This window comes from Ceratotherium simum, chromosome 18, assembly GCF_057802395.1.
Source record: "Ceratotherium simum simum isolate JZ-2026a chromosome 18, ASM5780239v1, whole genome shotgun sequence".
NCBI lineage: Eukaryota > Metazoa > Chordata > Mammalia > Perissodactyla > Rhinocerotidae > Ceratotherium > Ceratotherium simum.
In genome coordinates, this window is record NC_141917.1 from 58,448,969 (window position 1) to 58,470,591 (window position 21,623).

At 43.4% G+C, this 21,623-nt stretch overlaps 1 pseudogene; it reads right to left on the bottom strand.

Moving 5' to 3' along the window:
* Positions 1 to 229: 229 nt before the first annotated feature.
* On the bottom strand, positions 230 to 1,164 carry LOC101405316 (olfactory receptor 2Z1-like; annotated as a pseudogene).
* Between the last annotated feature and the right edge of the window lie 20,459 nt (positions 1,165 to 21,623).

Sequence of the window (21,623 nt, forward strand, 5' to 3'; positions counted from 1 at the left end):
TTCTTGTAGTACAAATTTCCTCTGTTTAAGACTGAATAAAAAAACTCTTGCTTTGTTTAAGTGATTGGGATCACTATGTTTGTTTTCTGTAAATCCACAAGATAAAAAGTGAGTCTGGGAGGAGGAATGGAGCTGGTCATAGTACATCTTGCACCACATGGACTGCAAATGAAAGATAGGTTTCAGCTGTAAGGGAGGGTCCCTGGAAAACCCAGCATCCCCCATGAGGTCATCTCTTTGATCTGAAGCTAGCTCTGCCAAGGACCTTGACCAAAGCCACTCGAACTTCTCGGTTCCTTGGGCTATAGAGGAGGGAGTTGAGTGTGGGGGTGACAAGACTGTAGAAGAGAGAGCCCACGTTGTCCTGCTGTGGGCTGTGGTAGATGGCTGGCACCATGTACATGAACACAGCTGCCCCGTAAAAAAGCCCCACCACAGTGGTGTGTGAGCAGCAGGTGGTGAAGGCCTTGTGTCGGGCCTCAGCTGAGTGCATGCAGAGAACAGCGGCCAACACGTGGCTGTAGGAGGTGGCGATGAGTGACAGGGGCAGCAGCAAGATCAGCATCCCCAAGAGGGACAGTGCCAACTCACAAGCAGAGGTGTCAGCACAATACAGCTTCAACAGGGCAGGCAGCTCACAGAAGATATGGTCCACAGTGGGTGAGGCACAGCAGGGTAAGTGCAGGAGGATGGAGGTCTGGATGGAGGCCACAAACACACCTGCCAACCAGGAGGTGCCCAGCATGAGCAGGCGGACCTGACATCTCATCAGCGCGGGGTAATGCAGGGGGCGGCACATGCAACATAGCGGTCGTATGACATTAGGGATAGCAGGACATCCTCAGACACACCCATCAGCATCAGGAAGAACATCTGAGCTCCACGACCTCCAAAGGAGACAGAACTTTCTCCCTGTAGGAAGTTGGCTGCCATCTTGGGGATGGTGACCAGTGGAAAGCCAACATCCAACAGGGAGAGTTGGCTGAGCAGGAAGTACACGGGCTTCTGAAGCCTGGAGTCTGTGCAGATCAGAAAGAGCAGGATGGCATTGCCCAGAAGGCCCACGGCAAATATGGTGGCCACAAGGAAGAACAGGACCAGATGTGGCCCTGAGTGGCTCAAGAGCCCCATGAGAGTGAAGTCTGATGTCATGGGCTGATTTGATTCCCCCGTCCTCCAGGAGGTGTCATTATCTGCTGGAAGAGCAGGGTATTTGGCAAAGAATCTCAGCGGAGGTTAAGTTCACCTTATAAGGCAACTGCAATTGTTAGATAATGGTTGCCTGGAGTCTCTTGAGCAGGATGATGAGCGCATTCAGGTTCAGTAGGAAAAAATACCAGGATTGATTCATCACGTCTGCTCTGGTCAGAAGATGAGGAAAAACAAAATGACGCTTATTTTTCCATTTCTGAGTAAAAGCCATGTTTTCGCCCTCCAGGCAAACAACATCCACTAACACTTGCAGTTAAACCACCTGTCCCCAAGCTAGAGAGTGCAAGTCAGCCCCAGTGGAATCCCAGAGGCCCTGAGGCCAAAGCAGAGGAGGGATTCTGAAGAGACTAGAATATGCAGTAGGGAGACCTTGACAAAGACGATAGGGAGTGGTGAGGCTGGGTCAAAAACTAAGTCCCAAAACCGTGAGGAAAATCTTGTTTCCAAATTCTGGAATGAGAGATGGGGAGGGAAAATGTCTGGTAAGAGTTGGAGGTGAGATGACATTTAGGATGTGGACCCAAGACATCTATACCATAAAGTTACAAACGAGGTTGGAAACAAATGGTCTGGGGTGGTGAGGAACAAATTCTCCAGAATATCAGCCATCTTTTTGAGGTTTGATTTCATGGGGTGGGAGTGGAGAACGTATGCTTTGTGTGTGCTAAGTACTCAATAAAAATCAGCTTAATGAATGCAGTGGGCAAGAAAGATGTCTGAAGGATCAGGAGGGACTGCCCCCACCTAACTAAAAATACTTATACTTGACCTTCTTACCTTTAACATGACCTTCCAGGCAAACTCAAATTGTCCTGGAATACTGTTCACACATATCACCTCCAACGCTGAGAATTTCTGGGCCGAAGTGGCATGTGTCACTGTCATCAATGGGGAAGTACAGAGAAGTGTATAGAGAAGTATAGAGAAGCCAGCCTTTTAAGACCAGGAGGGTTTGACCTTGGAAAGATCCGTTAGAGGTCTGCTTTATCAGATGTGCAAAGGAAGTGGGCTACTTAAGACCAGGAAGAGTCAGTGTTGGGTGGGTGTGTACTCAAGACCCTCTGGTGCCTGAATCATTGATGACACTTCCTTTGGATATCTTTCAGCTTCTCTGACTTGATTCCTTCTCATCATGAAAATTGGTCGAGAGATTTCCTCTTGCCTAACTACCAAATGTCACCTTCTCTCCATCTCTGTTTCTAGCATTGCCCATGTCAATGCCACATGAAAGCTAGCATTGACCACCTCCTTAAATTACTGCCCATCCTGATTTCCCATCACATCAAGGTCCTTCATTATCCTGTCCACAACTATTCATTTATTCATTCCTTCAATGAAAATTGAGTTTCTCCTAAGTGCCAGTCACTGAAGGAGGCGTAAGCAACACAGGGGTGAAAAAGATGGACAAGTTCCCTGCCCTCATGAGAGATATATAAGAAACAAGGAAATAAGTAAACCATGTACATTTTAATAGAAATAAATATAAAAAAATAAGCAGAGCGATCTTATAGGAACTTACTAGAGAAAACATCTTTGGATAATGTGGTGGAGGGAGGCCTCTGTGGACAGATGAGAGCTGCTCTCAAAATCAAACTGTTATAAGAAGGAAAGAGAAGACCAAACTATCTCATTTACCTGTGGGTGGAAATCAGGCAGGCTAATTATTGTTCTTGTCTAATGAGGAATTCTTTAAGAAAGAAATCTGCCCCCAAATGGAATGGAGAGCTTCATGACGTAGTGTCTGTCATATTCAGTCAATGATGTGTGGGCTGGAAATACAAAGACATCTTAGCACTGCCCTCAAAGGACTTAGGAGTTTGATAGGGGTACAAGTACATAAGCAAGTCACTTTACAACAGTATGAAAAGGGATGCAACAAAGACATATATATTGTGCTGGGGGTTCCCATGAGGTCCAACTCTGCCTGGTGGGTGGTCAAAAAATGCTTTGAAGAAAGAGAGACCTTTGAACTGAGTATTGAAAGTCAGTTAGGATCATTTTCTTTCCTTTTTTTGGGGGGGGGGGAGGAAGATCAGCCCTGAGCTAACATCTGCCAAGCCTCCTCTTTTTGCTGAGGAAGACTGGCCGTGGGCTAATATCCATGCCCATCTTCCTCCACTTTATATGGGATCTGCCACAGCATAGCTTGACAAGCGGTGCATCGGTACGTGCCCGGGATCTGAACCGGTGAACCCCGGGCCGCTGCAGCGGAGCGCATGCACTTAACTGCTTGCACCACCGGGCCAGCCCGGGATCATTTTCTAGGCAGATAGAGAAAGAAGTTCATTCCAAGGGGAAGGAATACGGTGTGTGTGGATTGTTTGGCATATAGTTAAGAGAATACACTCTGGGCTTAGAGGGATATTTGAATGCCAACTCAGTCACATCCTAGCTTTGTGACTTCAGGTATGTTATTTAATCTCCTGGGACTCAGTTTCTCCATCTGTCTGTGAGGATAAATAACACCTTCCTCATGGGAGTAGCTATGAGCATTAAATGAGATAATGCATTAAAGAGCTTAGCACAGTGACAACCATATGGTAATTTCTTGATATAAGTTCACAACTATTATTCCTATTGTAGAGGAAAAAAGATGGGCTAGATGACTTCTAAAATGCCCTCCTATGATGCTTGGTGCTCAGCTCGGTGTCTGCACATAGTAAGAGCGTTCCACACACATTGGCTCTTTTTGTTGATGTTATTCGACATTATAACTCTTGTCCAGTTCATGGCAAAAATTGATCAATTCAAGTTCATTCTCACTCATGCTCTTCTGAAATGACAATTACCCCATTTTTACTCTAACTCAGTGGCTCTCAACTAGAGGTTTGCCCTCGCCCTGCCCAGGATACATGGGCAATGTCTAGAGACATTTTTGGTTGTCACAACTGGGGGTGTTCCTGGCATCCAGTTGGTAGAAGCCAGGGATGCTGCTAAACACCCCACAATGCACAGGATGACCTCCCCACAAAGAATTATCTGGTCCCAAATTTCAGTGGTTCCAAGATTGAAAAACCCTTCAACTGAAATCCATCAGCCTGTCTCTGACTTGAATGGAGCCTCCGGGAAGTCTCTTGAGTCCATTGACTTAGTTTCTCAGCAGAGATGAACTTCATGTCCCACGCACGCCTGGAGATTAATCTGTGAAGTTGAACTTCCAGAAATAGTTTTAAAAGAAATATTAATAAAAACTAGTGTCAAGGGGCCGGCCCAGTGGCAAAGCGGTTAAGTGCGTGCGCTCCGCTGCGGCAGCCCGGGGTTTGCAGATTCAGATCCCAGGCGCGCACCGATGCACCGCTTGTCAAGCCATGCTGTGGCGGCGTCCCATACAAAGTAGAGGAAGATGGGCATGGATGTTAGCCCAGGGCTAACCTTCCTCAGCAAAAAAAGAGGAAGATTGGCATTGGATGTTAGCTCAGGGCTAGTCTTTCTCACAAACAAAACAAAACAAAACAAAACATAAAAAACTGGTGTCAACTTAAATCCCTGGAGAATTGCATTGTTTCCACCTCTCTGTATAGAGAAGGGTTTGCTCTTTAATCATTATCCTTTGGGGCCAAGTCATAGCCAACCATTTCTGCTGGACCTTGTCAAAGGATTTTCAAGTGGATGGCGTGTTTGGATTTTTTCTTTTCACCCATATTTCACCCCCCATAAAGGGAAGAAAAGGGAGCTGATTCCTATTAAGCATTCACTATGTACGGGACAGCATGCTAGGGTCAGAGACAGACTGATGGGTTTCAGGTGAAGGGTTTCTCAACCTTGGCACTATGGACATTTTGGGCTGGATAGTTTGAAGTATTTTACAGGCATTTCTTTTTTCACTTGATCTTTACCCGTAGGTGTTGTTATTATCTGCCTTGTATGGGAGAAGGAACTGAGATTCAAAGAAGTGCAGTAGCTGACTGTAGTGGGTTGAATACTGCTGCCCCCAATTTCATGTCCACTGGAACCTCAGAGTGTGACCTTATTTGGAAAGAGGGTCTTTGCAGATATTCTTAGTTAAGGATCTGGAGATGAACTAATCCTGGATACAGGGTGTGCCCTAAATCCAGTGACTAGTGTCCTTATAAGAAGAGGAGAGGACACCCAGAGACCCAGAGAGGATGCCACGTGAAGATGGAGGCAGAGATTGAAGTGACCCAGCTACAAACCAAGGAAGACAAGGATTGCCAGAGCCACCAGAATGTAGGAGCAAAGCCTGGGACACATTCCCCCTCAGAGCCTCCAGAAGGACTCCATCCTGCCAACACCTTGATTTCATATTTCTGGCCTCCAGAATGGTGAGAAAATAAATTTCTGTTGTTTTAGACCATCCAGTTTGTGGTACTTTGTTACAGCAGCCACCGGAAACTAATACACCAACCCAAGATCACCCAGCGAACAAGTGATAGAATGAATTTTTAAACAACATCTGGTGTAACTCCAGAATTGCTGCTTTTTTCTTCACATCTTACTTTCCAACAGGAAGTGATGGATTGTTCGGGTCTTGCTTCCCTAAGTAAACCTTTGGCGCTTCTGCCCCAGTCACGGTATGTTTATCTTCTCTGTTTGATGACTTGCCTGGCCTGGGGCAGAAATCACCTCATCAGCCATGGGTCCAGGGTCCACTAGGATGTCCTTGCCCTGGCACTCCTCTGGTCACTCACCTGGCTCTGGCATGGTGGTCCTTTCAGCTGATTGGTCAACAGCCCCCTAGTCTCCACCTTGAGAAGATAACATGCAGGTTGACTCTTATTTACCTCCAAGAAGTGTCGATTGGTCTGGAACATGACATGGATTCAATACCACTGGCCCTGGTACTTTGGATCCTCTGCCTCTGAAGACTATATAGTATCACCCGATGTCTTAGCCATAAAATGCCCCCTTCCTTCCCTCACACACTCAACACTGTGTTTCCCTGACCTCCTCTTCCCTTATAGAATTGCCAGGTGGTCCTTTGCTACTGATGCATCCACAGAGCAGCACATTCCCCCCACTGGCTTTTGGAATTTCCTGTAAGCAGCTTCTCCAATAGGATTGGATCCCTATGTCATGCTTGGCCCTGGGCTTTGCACACTTTCTTCCATCTGGACATTTTAGGAAAAAGACTGTTCCCTCCCCTACACCCACCTTCCCCAGTCAGGCGAGTGGGTCTGGACAGAGACAAGCCTTGGCTTTGGGTGGGTTATTTCCTTGTCTTAAATCTCCTCCCTCATACGTTAGGATGAAGAGCCCCTACAACCAATTTTTGAGTTGACTTTTAAAACTCATCCTTCTCATATATTCCTCATTGCTGCTTGCATTTCAGGTCTGATGCCCTTTGCTGAAAATGTGAGATGAGAGAAGAGACATTGAATTGGCTGACTTCCTGTTGCCAATAAAACCTTCACAGCATTTCCCACCTATGAGGGATCATGGATGAGCCCTTTCTCCATCAGACAGAGGAGGCCCAGGCCCCACGAGGATGTTCTGATTTCTTTTAAATTCAAAAGAAAAAAGATGGTTCTATGCAACCTGGAGTATAAGTGTCTTTATACCAACGACAAGCTGTAAAATATAATTTTTATTATATGTATATAGTATAAATATATATATATTTTATGGAGGAAGGGGCCCACAGAGGCAAAAGTGCCTCTGGTGCATTCAAGTTACACTGCAATTCCGCCTTTTCCTCCCTTTGCTAGTTTGATAATCAAACAGAGTCCTTAGGAGCCCAATTCACAGAATACTTCCTCTTTTATTGTCTTTTCCGCCCTTCACTCCCAACCACAGAGCACCATGTGCATAGCAAGCACTCCATGAGCATTTTCTGAAGGAGTAAAATCTGTGAGGGAAATATTTCATCTGATGACGTGTCTAAGGTGACAGAAGGATTGACTGGCAGAGCTGGGAGTTGAAGCCATTCTGACCGATTCCTAGGCATGTGTTCTCTCTATTCTGCCAGGTGAATGGAGGGTTGGCCCTTTCTGCTCTGGCTCTCCAACCTAATCTGATTTGATCTCTGAAAACCGCTTCAGGGTGTCTGATATTTAGTCTGTCCCTGGAAGGGGAGCTGAAGGTATCTCTGGGCTGTGCCAGGGAGCAGGTCCTAAATCCAGTCTCTCAGCAATGGCCGAGAGCTCCAGGTCTTCCCAACTCAGCAGCTTCTATGGAAGTTAAAGCGTGGACTTTAAGATAGATGACCTCCCCTGAGGGTCTGGCATGCTCAGGCTCATGCAGTTCTGACCACCTGAGATAAAACAAATGGTCAGATGCCCACCTGTGATCTGGGGAAGATTAAGAGGCATATTCCCTCCAAATGCCTGCATATACTCAAACTTGGCATGGCCATGAAAATGAATATAAAATCACCAACTCTGGGGGCTCTTTCTTGCCACCAATATCTCCTCTCTAATCACGCCTAGACCCCAGAAAGCCCCATAAGCAGTGGGGTTCCAAACTCTCACCCCTACCTTCCAGGATCCAAGAGATCTCTTCTCAGCCCCTACATACACTTCAGTTCTCCTTATCCTGGGGCACCTTCTTGGTAAAACCTCCCTGGAATCCAGCACCATTGGTTAATGAATCTTGCCTTGGCTGATGGCGTGACTGACAAAATTGTCTGATGATCGAGGCTCTGGGGGACAGTGTTGCATCAGAAAGCCCCTTTTTAGCTCCCGTTTTTTCCTCAGGGAGAAAATTAACAGCCATGGGAGCTAGAGCCCTTGAGACTGGAATTATCTCTAGAGGAGAATGGAAAGTGTTTCCAAAATCTTAATTCCAGGAAGATGGGAAGCAGTGTGGCGGATAATTGAACTTTCCAGAAATTCCAAATCCAAAGGATTGTGTCAGATAATTCAATAGTCTTTATTTGTCCTCTTGTGGGAGAAGGGGACATGAGAATCTTTTTTTTCTTTGTCATGGACACACATGCACACAGACAAAATAACCTTTCTGATCTTCAGAGAATCTCTCCTGAATGAAATAATTAAGCTGTGATGTTGGAACGACTGCCAGGAAATAGTGCAGCTTTCTTATTCTGCCTCTTTTAGGGTAATTCTCTTCTCAAACCCATATTCTCTAAGGATGCTCACAGAACTCGCAGACTCAAGAGAGCTGAGTAAACACTGAAGGTATTGGTACCCATGAGGACTTGGCAAGGTCGCTGAAGAAATGGGAAAGGTCTTCGTGTGTCTGTAATGTTACCTTAGACCAACATCAGGTGATGAAGCAGGGAGCACGCACGAGTAATGAACCAAGATACAAAACTAGCTGGGTCTAGAGCTGTAAGATCATAAAGTCATAAAGGCAGGCAAGACGGATGGCTACAAATAAATCATCGTCAAGGAGACAATTGTTCTTTCCAGCTAGAACCACGGCAAAAGGTATCCAGGTGAGGCAGTCTGCAAGTGTGATTGCTTTGTACCCTTCTGGATGTTCTCTGGCATTTTGGGGACATGATGGAGATAAAAAGATGTCAACAAAGGAGAAGTTGGAAAAGACGAAGCTCAAGGGGGTGTGGAGGTGGGAGTCAGAGATGATAATAAATGAGTACTCAGCCTCGAAGATCAAGTTCAGCCCAGAGAGGAAATCCTGATCCTCTGGCTCCTGTGAGAATCCCAGGAGTAATTCCTTAGTAATTATTTGTTTTTATGGTTCCATGAACCTTAGACAGGGAAAAAGGCAGGACCAAAACTGTCTCCTGAGCAGCAGACAGAGCAGCAGCAGGAGGCAACTGTCACCCAGCATCTGGGATTAACCATCGGCCTGTGACTCGCATGTTCCAGGAACTCCATGCTCTGCGAACATCCCCTTCCCCTTGCCTAAACATCCCCACTTCAAACTGACCAGTCCCCAGTGGCCAGCCTGACTCCGCACTTCAAATTGGCCAATCCCCAGCTGCTACGTCAACCACTATAAATCAGGACCCCAGACCCCCACTCAGGGCTGGTCGGTCAGCTTCCACCCAGTCAGCCTGACCTGCTTTCCTTCCTGACCTTTTCTCTAATCAGCCTCACTTTCGCCTTTCAATAATCTTGCATAATCTCTCCTGACCCACTCTTGAATTTCTTCATGCTCAAGGTCAAGAACCCACACTGAAGGCCAGGTTTCACTCGGGACCCCGGTCCCACCAGGTCTGGTATCAAACCTGCTCATGCCTCATGGGAGAGACCACCAGGTCAGGGAAAGGGACAATGAGTCATATACCCAGCAATGGTATCTTTCCAAAATGAACATGAAATAAAGACATTCCAAGATAAAAGCCGGGAGTATTTGTTAGCAGAGGCCTTTTACAAGAAACACTAAAGAAAGTTCTTCATGCTGAAAGCAATTGACCCCAGATGGTAACATGAATCCACAGTAAAAAAAAAAAAGGAAAAGAAAAGAAAAGAAAAACAAACACAGGTAAAGTTAATTGTATAATTATAAAGAGTGTATAGTCATGCATCCCTTAAAGATGGGGATATATTTGAGAAATGTGTCATTAGGCCATTTCGTCATTGTGCAAAAAATCACAGAGGGTACTTACACAAACCTAGATGGTATAGCCTACTACACACCTAGGCTCTATGGTACAGCCTGGGCTACAAACTTGTACAGTATGTTACTGCACTGAATACTGTAGGCAATTGCAACTCAATGGTAAGTATCTGTGCATCTAAACTTGGAAAAGGTATAGTAAAAATACAATGTAAAAGATAAAAATGGTACACCTGTATAGGGCACTCACCATGAATGGAGCTTGCAGGACTGGAAGTTGCTCTGGGTGAGTCAGTGAGTGAGTGGTGAGTGAATGTGAAGGCCTAGGACACTACTGGACACTCCTGTAGACTTTATAAACACTGGACACTTAGGCTACACTAAATTTATTATAAAATTTTCTTTTTTCAGTAATAAATTAACCTTAGCTTACTATAACTTTTTTACCTTATAAACTTTTAATTTTTTTAAATTTTTTGACTCTTTTGTAATAACACGGCTTAAAACACAAGCACGTTGTACAACTGTACAAAAACATTCTTTCTTTATATCCTTATTCCATAAGCTTTCTCCTATTTTTCAAAGTTTTTGTTTTTTTTTACTTTTTAAACTTTTTTGTTAAAATGAAAACAACCACACACATTAGCCTAGGCTCACACTGGGTCAGGATCACCAATATCACTGTCTTCCACCTATACATCTTGTCCTGCTGGAAGGTCTTCAGGGCAATAACACGCATGCAGCTGTCATCTCCTATGATAACAATGCCTTCTTTTGGAATACCTCCTGAAGACCAGAAGGTTTATTTATGTCAACGTCACCACAAACACATCGGTAATGCATTGCACTATGATGTAAAGATGGCCACGACGTCCCTAGGTGAAGGGAATTTTTCGGCTCCATTATAATCCTATGGGACCACTTTGTATATGTGGTCCCTCATGGACCAAAGTGTCATTGTGCAGTGCATGGCTGTAAATGCCTTTTTTTTCCTTTCTCTCTCTTTTTTTTTGTGAGGAAGATTAGCCCTGAGCTAACAGCTATAGCCAATCCTCCTCTTTTCACTGAGGAAGATGGGCCCTGAGCTAACATCGGTGCCCATCCTCCTCTAACTTTATACGGGACACCGCCATAGCATGGCTTGACAAGTGGTGCATAGATCCGCATCTCGGATCTGAACCTGTGAACCCTGGGCTGCTGAAGCAGAGGGCACGAACTTAACCACTATGCCACCAGGCTGGTCTGTCTTTCTTTTCTCTTCACTTTGACTCTTTAACTTTGACCATGCCCAGCTATTAATCTCCACTAATTGCTTGCTGGTTGCTCTATTGTTTTCAACAATACCCTGTGGCACAAATGACTCTACAAAGAAATCCAGTCAAATTTGGTCTCCTTTGAAGTAATAGTTCCTGAGAACAGCATTAGAGATATGTTCTGACCCCAGTAGGGCTACTCTTAGCTGTCTTTTTCCTGGTTCCTGAAAACTAGTGGGCCTACAGTTTAGCCTATATTCTCCAAGAAACTACCAATCTCCTCCCAATCCCCTTTCAACACAACCTCCACTATTTGTGAGAGTGCCCTTAGGCTTGAACTTCTCCATGCTATCCTGCAAATGAAGTCAGTTCTTCTGGGAAGACATTAGGAGCTTCCCCACCCAGGTAGTCTCCCAGCCAGCCACGGATCTGGGGATGGGAACAATGGCACACTTATCTCTGAGTGATATTTCCATCCTAGGAATTGCATACTCAGTGGAGGAGGGCGAGTAGTAGCTTCAGGTCTTCATGGCTTGCTTATTCTGATGTGGATCTGTTATGGAACCAAAGTGGGTTCCCTTCTTAGTGAGTTGAAATCACAGCCCTCACCAGAAGTAGTTGTCACATAAAGTAAAATTTACTTGCCACAAATAAGGAGACCACGTGGAATCATTTGCAAAGTCATGGCTCCCCGAGCACAGGACAGCAGGGACCTTTTATTTCAGGTGGGGAATGAATATTAAAAAGGGAGAAAAGGGTATTCACTTGCCCAGGCTGAGTTGGAAACGCTTCTGAAACCTCTCTTGAGTTCCTTGGGACAACTAGTCAGTGATAAAATCTCTCCTCTAGTTTTATCCAGCTTGTCCATCTTCTGTAACTGCTTCCTGCTGTGTATGGGTGTTGTCATAGGGACCAGTAGAGGAGTAGAATTTTTCCCCAGCTAATCAAAGACAGGTTTGTGGGTCACCAGGCATAATCCTGAGTTGTTTGTATCCTTATGTAACAATTATCTGTAATTTTATAGCCTCCATGCTTTTGGTCACAAACTGTAACAGACAATTAAATATGCAGGGTCCAAAGAGCAAGAGAAGAAGGACAGCTATTAAGGGGCCCAAGAGTTGGAGGTCTGGCTGGCTTCTTTCTGTTAGCAAAGTGGTCTTTTCCAATAACCTGGCTGCATTCTCTTTTATAGTGCCACTAGCATTAACATAGAGACAGCAAGATGTATTAGCTAAGGCATGGACTCCTGCCTGGTCTGCCATGATGTGACAGAAGAACACAAAGCCCAATGACTATATAGCTGTCTATAACATTCCACAGTAAGCTAGCCATTCTAACTTTTAACTGGGAGTAGGAGTAAGTCATCATAATCTCCTTATCTAGAGCAGACTAAAAGTTTAAGAAAATTATCCTTTTAAGAGAGGGAAAAAAACAAATCCTAATTTTGTACCAGCTTGCTTTTGACATTAAAACTCATTCACTTAATTAAATTCATTTTAATCTTAGCCAACTTGGCCATGCACAAAGCTCTCTCCTCAGGGTTCTTCTTCCACAAACCTTCTATGACTTTCTTTTTACATTCAGAATTTGTCCCATGCCCTCTTTCTTCCTTTCTAGTACTTTAGGACAAATCTATCTTTCTTAACAAAACAAAAATTTCCATTATTTATACCTTCTTTACTGAAAACATACATCCTTTTTTCCTTGAACACAAGGATGTTTTTCCTATTTTTAGTAGCTTTAATCACATATATTAATTAGAATTCTTAACCTTTATAGACCTTAATTTTCAGTGAAAACTAGGAAGTAAGCAACTATCAACTGTCTCTTACATTAGCATTCTGTGGCTTGGCAAACTTATAAATACTTTTCATAATTTCTAGAAACACGCTACCTCATAGTACAATCTTCTAATAAAAATACAAGACATGTTTACTAATAGATCCAAACATCCTTTAGTTTCTCTGTAATAAGAAGCCAAAAGTAGACAAACCTATATTTGGTAATTAATGTCTAATGTTTTGTCTTATTTAGAGATGATCTAGGTATTCAATGAATTTTCCATCATTTAACTCAACTTAGCAAAATTTCAAAGTTTCAAGTTACCAAAGAGATTTTGGAAGTTATTTTAAATACACATGCCATAAAATACAATTATTGGCAAAAGTTTATCTATAAACTTTTATATCCTTACATCTAAATCATTTCCTCACAACAATTATGTTTAGATTACCACAAAAACTTTTTGAGACATCAGACAAAATTAGCTATCATTTTAAGTTATTGTTTTTGCTTACCAGTTTTGTAACAGAGATAATGAGCTTATTTGACTAGTAAACCCAGGCTGCATGTCTGTATTATATCTAATGTTGATAACTCTGAGGACATGCCTATTTTAGTCAAACCAACCAACAATCTTTCATTTACCAAATGTTATTTCATATCATATTAACTTGAAATACATTTGGGTCAGTTTCTATTATATTTAGAAATAATTTATATAAGTGCTTACTTTAAGCCAATTGAATAGAACTTTTTTCTTTTTTTAAATTATACCACCTGGAGGTAAAATATCACACATATATAACATACATGTAGGCGCACATACACAAAGACTCCACAGCTATTGTTTTAAAATTTTAGGACAATGTACCCCACCTTTAAAAGACTGCACAAAGTGTTTAACAAAGGTTTTCTTTCCAAGAGATGTCCTTTAGTCTTTAGTAGGTTAGAGACTTTATGGAGGTGATACCAAACCTCTTAATCTCAAGTTCATGTGCCCGATGTGCAGCAAGCCAAACACTGAGACATTTGGTGCTTGGAGACAGAGAAAGATTTATTTGAATTGGCCAAAACAAGAAGGTGGGAGCCTGAGTTCACTCAAATCCACCTCCCCAGAAACAGAAAGCAGTGAGGTTTTATAGAGCTAAGGGGCTTGGCAGGAGGAGATTTGGAGAAACAAAGGGGTCACTCCCAATAAGCCCCAGAGCAATCTGATTTCTGGGCTTCAGTGGCTGCTGGGGGCTGGCCATCTGGAGATTGCCACCTCCCCAAAGGCATTCTCTTTCTTCTGCAAAACAAACTCACAATCCTTGAGACCCAAGTCATCCCTGAAGTTAAACAAGAAAATAGCAAATTGACAAGATTCATCTATGTCTGTGTTGGCAACAAGGGCAAAAGGCAATCATGTTCTTATTGAATATCTACAGTAACCCTCAGGTACCAGGCTTCAATCCCCATTGTCTTTTTTCCCTTCCTCATTCTTTTAGGAAGTGGGATGTTGATCATTCTGGCTACTTCCTGCTGAAAGGGGGCAAAGATGGGGAAACTGAGGAAGGAAATTTCTAAAATACTTTCAGATACTGAGTTATATTTTGCATTATCATTACTTGAGTGCCTTTGTCTACAGTCTTAGAACAGCACCTTATTCCATATTTGATTAACCCAAAATGCAAGAACCTGATTCATTTTACTTATCTGACTGTTTAGTGTGGCTGTCTTAACCCAGAACTGCAGCTTAAGGTCTTTCAGTAGCTCACAAGACCAGTTTTTTTCTTTTCAGCTTCTGAGTGCTCTGCTCATGGTGGGGCGGGGCAAGCCTCACTGGGGTGTGATGAATCCACACCTTGACTCCGGCCAACTTGACTGATGAATGGGTGGTCAGAAGGACTTCATAAGCCCTGGTCCAGTTGGGGGTTAGTTGATCCTCTGGTCCAAGCTCCTTCCAAGACTTAAGGAGAACCTGGTCACCTGCCCTGACGTGGTGGATTGGAACATCTGACGGGAATGGGGACCTGTGAGAGGAAAACTCATGAACAGAAGCTAGAATTTCATTTAAAAATTTTAAGAGCTGCCTGATTGCTATTTCCTTCTGTTGTATATAATCCCCTCCATGGGTGAAGCTGACAATGGTCTCCCACATATCATTTCGAAGGGGCTCAATTGAAGCCTACTTCGGGGGCTACACAGATCCTCAACAGGGCAGAGGGCAACACCTTGTATCAGGTTAAATTAGTTTCCTGGTTCATCTTTTCAGTCTTTCCTGTTGACTGGGGCCACCAGTAGGTGTGGAGTTTCCAAGTGATCCCCAGGGCTCTCGATAATTTCTGGGTTATCTGGGAGGTAAATGCAGCTCCATTGTCGCTCTGGATTGGCAGTGGGAGTCCATACCTGGGAATGATCTTTCAAGATGTCAAGATATGTGGGAAGGGACGTGGAGTTCCAAGGCTTCCTCTGGGCATGCCACTCTCCCAGAATTTTCCACGTGTTCAACAACCCGGAAGCTCTCTAAACCCCATATTGGACTCAATCTTCAGCCCTTCTCCCCACCTCGGAGGTTGGGAGGGGGATGGAGCTGAAAGTTCCAACCTTCCAGTCACACAGTTGGTTTCCCTGGCAACCAGCCTCCACCCTCAGGGGCTTTCCAAAAGTCACCCCATTAATGTAAATTCAAGTGAGGTTGAAAGGGGCTGTTACGAATAACAAAAGACACCCATTTCACATTTGTTGCTCTGGAGTTATTTCAGGAACTGAGGACAAAAGTAATTATTATAAAAAAAGATGCCCCTATGGCTTTTATATCAGAAATCACAAGGGTTTTAGGAGCTCTGTGCCAGAAAGGAAATGAAGATATTTCTTATTATAAATCACAATATCACACCCACCTAACAGAATTCTTGCTGAAGGCAGGGCAGGGTGATCAGACATCACCTGGGGGATGGTGGGGGAGGAGGATCCAAAAGCATCTTTTAAATCCAACACTGTATAGCACTGACAGCCCGAAGATCTTGAACGAATCTATATTCCTCTGTTTCCAGCCTTTTAATGGGTAAAATGGGAGCGTTCCATGGGAGTCTCCATGGCCTGATAAATTTCTGTTCTAAAAGCCTATTGATCACAGGAAAGATTCCTCTCATTGTAGTCAGAAAAACCCAAGACCCTGTCACCACATCTGAATCATTGAACATGTGGGAGATCAAGATTTGGCCACCCTGAAATCTATCTCTTTACCTTGGTTGTTTTCTCTAGGGACATTTGACCTCCCCCACTAACTGCCTAAAGAATTTGACATGGTAGCTCCTTCCTGGAACAGATCTATCATGATGGCTATAAAGATAACGTAGGGTAAATGTTACAATAGGAAAGGCACCAACAAGCCCCTCTTATCAGAAGTTCTGTCTCTCTGGCCACATTCTCTAGATGACCCTGCGAAGAGTTGCCAGACAATCATTTACATTTATAAGGGAAATCTCCATTTGTAAAGGTATCTCCCTCTCTGTTTGGAGAAGAGAGGGGGATGAGCTCATTTCTAGTGACTTATCAATGTAGAAGGTGAGGCCTTGAGCTGCATAATAACCTTACTCTTGTTTACTGTGCTTTAGTGGTAATCTCCTGTAACTGACTCCCCCCACCCCCAAAATCCTCCTTTGTCATTGGCTGAAAATGATATTTAAGATGAGAATTTCTGCTATTGTGTTGAGAAACGCAGTGTCCCTGCTTTCTCCCATGTATACATGTTATTAAACTTGGTATTATTTTCTCCTGCTAACCTGTCTTGTTGATTATTTGGCCAGCCAGAAGAACCTTAAGGGAAAGGGCAGAGGGAGATTCTCCCTCTTCCCCCTACAAACACAATGACGAGAGATTGAGGAAAAGAAAAATGGTTTAATTTTGCCAGCAAAATGAGGCTGTGGTGGGCTCTTGCCCCAAAATCCACAGTCCTCCTGAGGCATTAGGAGTTGGGTTTTTAAAGGAAAGTCTGTGGGAAAGATTGTATTCTTCATGACTGTGATTAGAATGTTGTGGGGCACCCAGACCTCCTGTTGCCAGACCAGCTGTCATCTCTAGCTACAGCAGGAGATCTAGGGCTCCATCGATCAATCTTCCCTCATCACCCAAAATTGGGCCCTGGGGAGTGGACGGCAACTGCGGCCAATTAACGATTACAAAATTTACAAGGTTTTATATAGAGGAGGGGGCGCTGTGGCTTTGCAGTCCAGTGTCCTCCCATCAGCCTGCATTTGGCCGAGATAAGGGAAGCTGCAGATGTCCCCTGTTTATCTGTCCCCATGATGAATGGTGGATTCGTCACCAGGAACCAGGAATTGGGGAGCTTCAGCTTCTTGATAATTTCAGGATATCAGTCTCCCTGGAACAAACCTTAAGAACTGGTAATTAGCTAGAATTTCACTTTGTAGCCACCTGGGCTTTTAACAATTTATTACCTCCATTTTTCTTGTGGAATTCAGGGACACAAAAGATAAAACAACCAATATCTACATGTGAATGTAACTTAGAGAAGCAAGGAATAGGAAAAAGAATGAGTGCTTTTGGTTTTAACCCCATATGTGCTGGGTTTAATGTAGGGTAACTGATATCGGGGCTGGCATCAAGAGAGAAGCTACAAGGCTTTTTAGTTTTTCCCCTGTTACATTACAGCTTCTGGCTTCAAGGGGTACTGTTTCACCTGGGGCCAGTGATCTCTCTGCTTCAATTTTACCTTTACTGGCTTGACACTGGTGATACTGGCTCAACACAAGGTTGACATAATGGAAGCCGTATTGTAGAAGAGAAACCATATTGTAACTTTGAATGACTAACCCAGCTGGATATGCACCCTCTGGGAGATCTAACTTCTCTGTAGATTTTATGACCCCTGCTTGTGCATGTACCTCTCAGCTGCGGTAAGATGATAACTCTGATCTTTTGAGTTCCTTAGGAATGTGATGACCCCCAAACAAAGAGTCTATGCTGATAGCCATCATCAATGACAACTGAAAGATCTGGTGTGGTGACTCCTAGTCTGTAACACCAGAAGGTCAACATTCCTAACCCCCTCCACTATAACCCACTGGCCTATATAACTGCTTCAAGATTCTGTGCCCCCTTAAGATGGTTCTTTCAGACATTACTTGGCCATCATCCCCCTTGCTAGCAAGCTGTAATAAACTGCCCTTTCTCTGCGAGCATCTTGCCTTTTGATGATTAGCTTTTGTCTCACGGCAAGCAGATCGTGCCCTTTGTGCGGTAACAGAAATCTGGTGACTCTGGTGGGACTTTAAGTCCTGCTCATGGCCAGTTGACCTCAGATGAGTGACTTGCCATGTAAGTCCCTAGAAGCTGCTGAGGCTCCCTTTGTCTCAGGGATCTGCCCTTCCTGCTGTCATATGCTAATGCCAGCTTCCTCCTAATGCTTTGTGTGGTGGGAAGAGAAATGACTACTTCTGGTGGGTCAATGGGCTCACATCTGGAGCAGATTCCTGTATCAGATGTCTTTTGGGGTGAGGGACCTTTTTAAAACGCACCTGTGCCTAAAATTGTCTAATATCTCATCTGGATAGCGGGTTAGAGGCCCCACTGGTGAGATTTGGTTGTGAGTTTAAAGTCCCAAGGATAGGATTGTGGGCTAATCCCAAGGCTAGAACAATATAAAAGGATTACAGTCACTGGGGCACTCAAAAGGATCAGGTTAGAGTCCCAAGCTCTGTGTTACAGTTCCAGAGTACCCTGCGTTAGAGTCCCAGAGTGTTGGATTTTGTTGTCTGTTCGTGTTTGTCTATGTCTGACTGTTTTATTTGTTAAAATTGGCTGTTTGGTGACTGAGTTTCTCGGTGATCATAACAAACTCTCTTTAGAAATTACCTTGTTTGTTGTGGCCACCTTAGGCAAAGCCCCCTAAAATGGAGATAACTGTAAACAGCTGGAAAGGTAACCCGGGATAATTTAAAATCACAGTGGCCTTTTTGGGCTCTTTTTGAGTCTCTAAACCAAGGAAAAAGGAAAAATATTTACGCTTTAAAGAACCAAGGGCTCCACCTTTTGAGCAAAAGTTTCCAGAAGCTGTAAATGTTTACAGAGAACAGCAGAATCTTGCCAAGCTTGTTTTGTGTCATGAGGGCTTGGCTTGATAATCATCAAGCCAAGGGAGTCCCAAAATATGGTTGGACAAAAATATGGTTGCACCTGTCGGGGGAAGAGGGAGAATCTCCCTCTGCCCTTTTCCTTAAGGTTCTTGTGGCTGGCCAAATAATCAACAAGACAGGTTAGCAGGAGAAAATAATACCAAGTTTAGTAACATGTATACATGGGAGAAGCTCAGAAATGAGCAACTCGTCCCTCTGTCTAAGCTGCTTGCTTAAGTATTGCAGCTAAAGACGAGGAACGTGTTGGGGGTGGGTAGTGGCCTGGGACTTCAGAGAGCAGGAGGACAATTCTTTTCGGGGTCATCTATAGATAATGTGGTCAGGGAGAGACAGAGTTTTTGATAAAAGGGGCTTGGTGCCCCTCCCATTGTAACATCTATTTTACATTATCTTTATAGCCATCATGATAGAAGATCTGTTCCAGGAAGGAGCCACCATGTCAAATTCTTTAGGCAGTTAGTGGGGGAGGTCAAATGTCCTTCAGAGAAAACAATCAAGGTAAAGAGATATATTTCAGGGTGGCCAAATCTTGATCTCCCACACACCCCATTTTGTAGCCAGAGATGGTAGGACAGAAATCCAGTTTGAACTCTCTTTTGTGGCTAAGGGTCCTACCAAACTGCTGTCAGCCTCAGGGAAATTACAGTGGCCATTAGAAGAAAGCCTTGGCTGGGACTTCCTTGTGAGGGTCTTGATTTCAGGGATGCCCGAAATTTTCATGATCTGGTTTTAACTGCAGCATAAAAATGCTTTTGAATGGCTGTATCTAAATTCTGAAACAATGGAAATGCTAATTTGTTCCCCACCTGTAGCCCCTTAGGCTATATTCTCCCAAATTGGGTGACCTTTTAGCTGCAAGTAAGTAGTATGAGCTACTGAGTATTCATTTGTTTATTGATCCTTCTCCTCCCAGAGACAGTTGCTATTTTTCCTTATCTCTGGTTTTTTTGTGTGTCATTTGTCATAAAGGAAAAACCATAGAGCTGGATGCAGGCATCTCCATAAGCCTGTTCTCTGGGCAGGCCCACAGTAAACTTTGCCATAGGGCCCATCTATGGAGTACATGCATAAGGTGCAAGCTGTTGCTAAGGGACATCTTGGAAGCCAAAAGAGGCCGCAATATTGATGGGCATGAACCAAGCAATTAAGAGCCATTAGGTCCCCTGCCAACCTCAAAAAAATGTCCATGCAATGGTGAGGTACTCTTTAAAGCATGCACAATCCCCAACCCCACGGCACCTCCTCACTAGGTATTGGTCTGGCTCTGAGAGACCCAAAGCCTGGCTAGAGCTGTTAATGTGCATATAAGATGAGGTTTTTTCTTTTTGTCTTGTTCTATGTCTTGAGAGCTTGGGTTTGTGACCTCTTTGGTCATTAGGGGTCCCAGTCTATCGGGGGCCTTTGTTGTCTCAACCTTCAGTGTTAGTGCACCACCACCTGTGCAGCAGAAGCCTTTGCTTTCTTGGACTATTTTTCAGATAGTGAATTTTCTGGATCTTGTGAGGGCTGCTGTTGAGATCCTACTCATCAAAGGTCAGAGGATGGATGCTGAAATTGGAAAAACTTCTACCTCAAAAAAAGTGTAGCTGAAAGGATGGGTCAACCTCTTTCCAGTTCTTTGGGGAACTGGGGGCAGCCATCTTTGTCTCACGGATCCCTGCAGGGCCAGAGGTGTGGCTCTGGAAGGAAATTCAGGGTTCACTTGTTCTTTTCCAGTCCCAGGGCCTCCCCTGTCCCTCTCAAAATGCTTGTAGATATTGGGACGTTAAAAACTGATAAGGGAAATATGCCCCAGAAATTCCATCTTGGAGAAAACTTGAGTGGTTTCTCTGTGCCTTGTGATGTAGTTGGACAGGTAGATCAACCTATAATGTCATTTGAGTTACAACCCAATTTCTGAGAAATCAAGAGCAATTGTCCTTAAAAAATCCTTGTAAGACTGGAAATGCAGCTCTAGAGGCAGTTCAGGTTCCACCCATTTCCCTTATCTCAAGGAGCTTGCAAATCCTCTGGGGAATATCTATCCCATCACTAATTTCTAGGATTTAAGAAAAAAAAAAGAAAAAAGGATAAAAACAGCCATAAGAGCACCCTCACCAAAAATCTAGCATCTTGAGTGTCTTCTCCATAAATATTAGTAAAAAGACTTAAAACAAAATTTGGATTCATAACTAGGGAGCCTTGTACCTGATTCATGGCAATAATTTTAAAACAATAGCTGTGAAGTCTCTGTGTAAGTGTCTATATGTACGTAATATGTGTGATATTTTACCTCCAGGTGGTATAATTTCTAAAGAGCTTTACTTAATTGGCTTAAAGTAATCAATTACATAAAATTATTTCTAAATGTAACAGAAACTAACCCAAATGTCTTTCAAGTTAATATGATATAAATAATCTTTGGTAACTGAAAGCATATTTAAGATTATTGGTGTGATTAAAATGGACATGGCCTCAGAGTTATCAGCATTGGATATGGTGCTGATATGCAGCCTTTATTCTATGTTTATTCATCAAATAAGCTGATATTATCTCTATTACAAAACCAGTTAGCAAAAATAATAACTTAAAATGATGGCTAATTTTGCCAAATGTCTCACGAAGTATTGTATGCAATTTAAATAATTATGGGGAATGGATAAGCTAAATAGATATGAAAAAGATAAAAGTGCTGGGTGAATTTTTTAAAGTAATTGTGTATTATGGCATGTATATTTAAGATAACTTCCCAAATCTCTTTGGTAACTTGAAACTTTGAAATGTTGCTAGGTAAAATTGAATGACAAAAAAACCT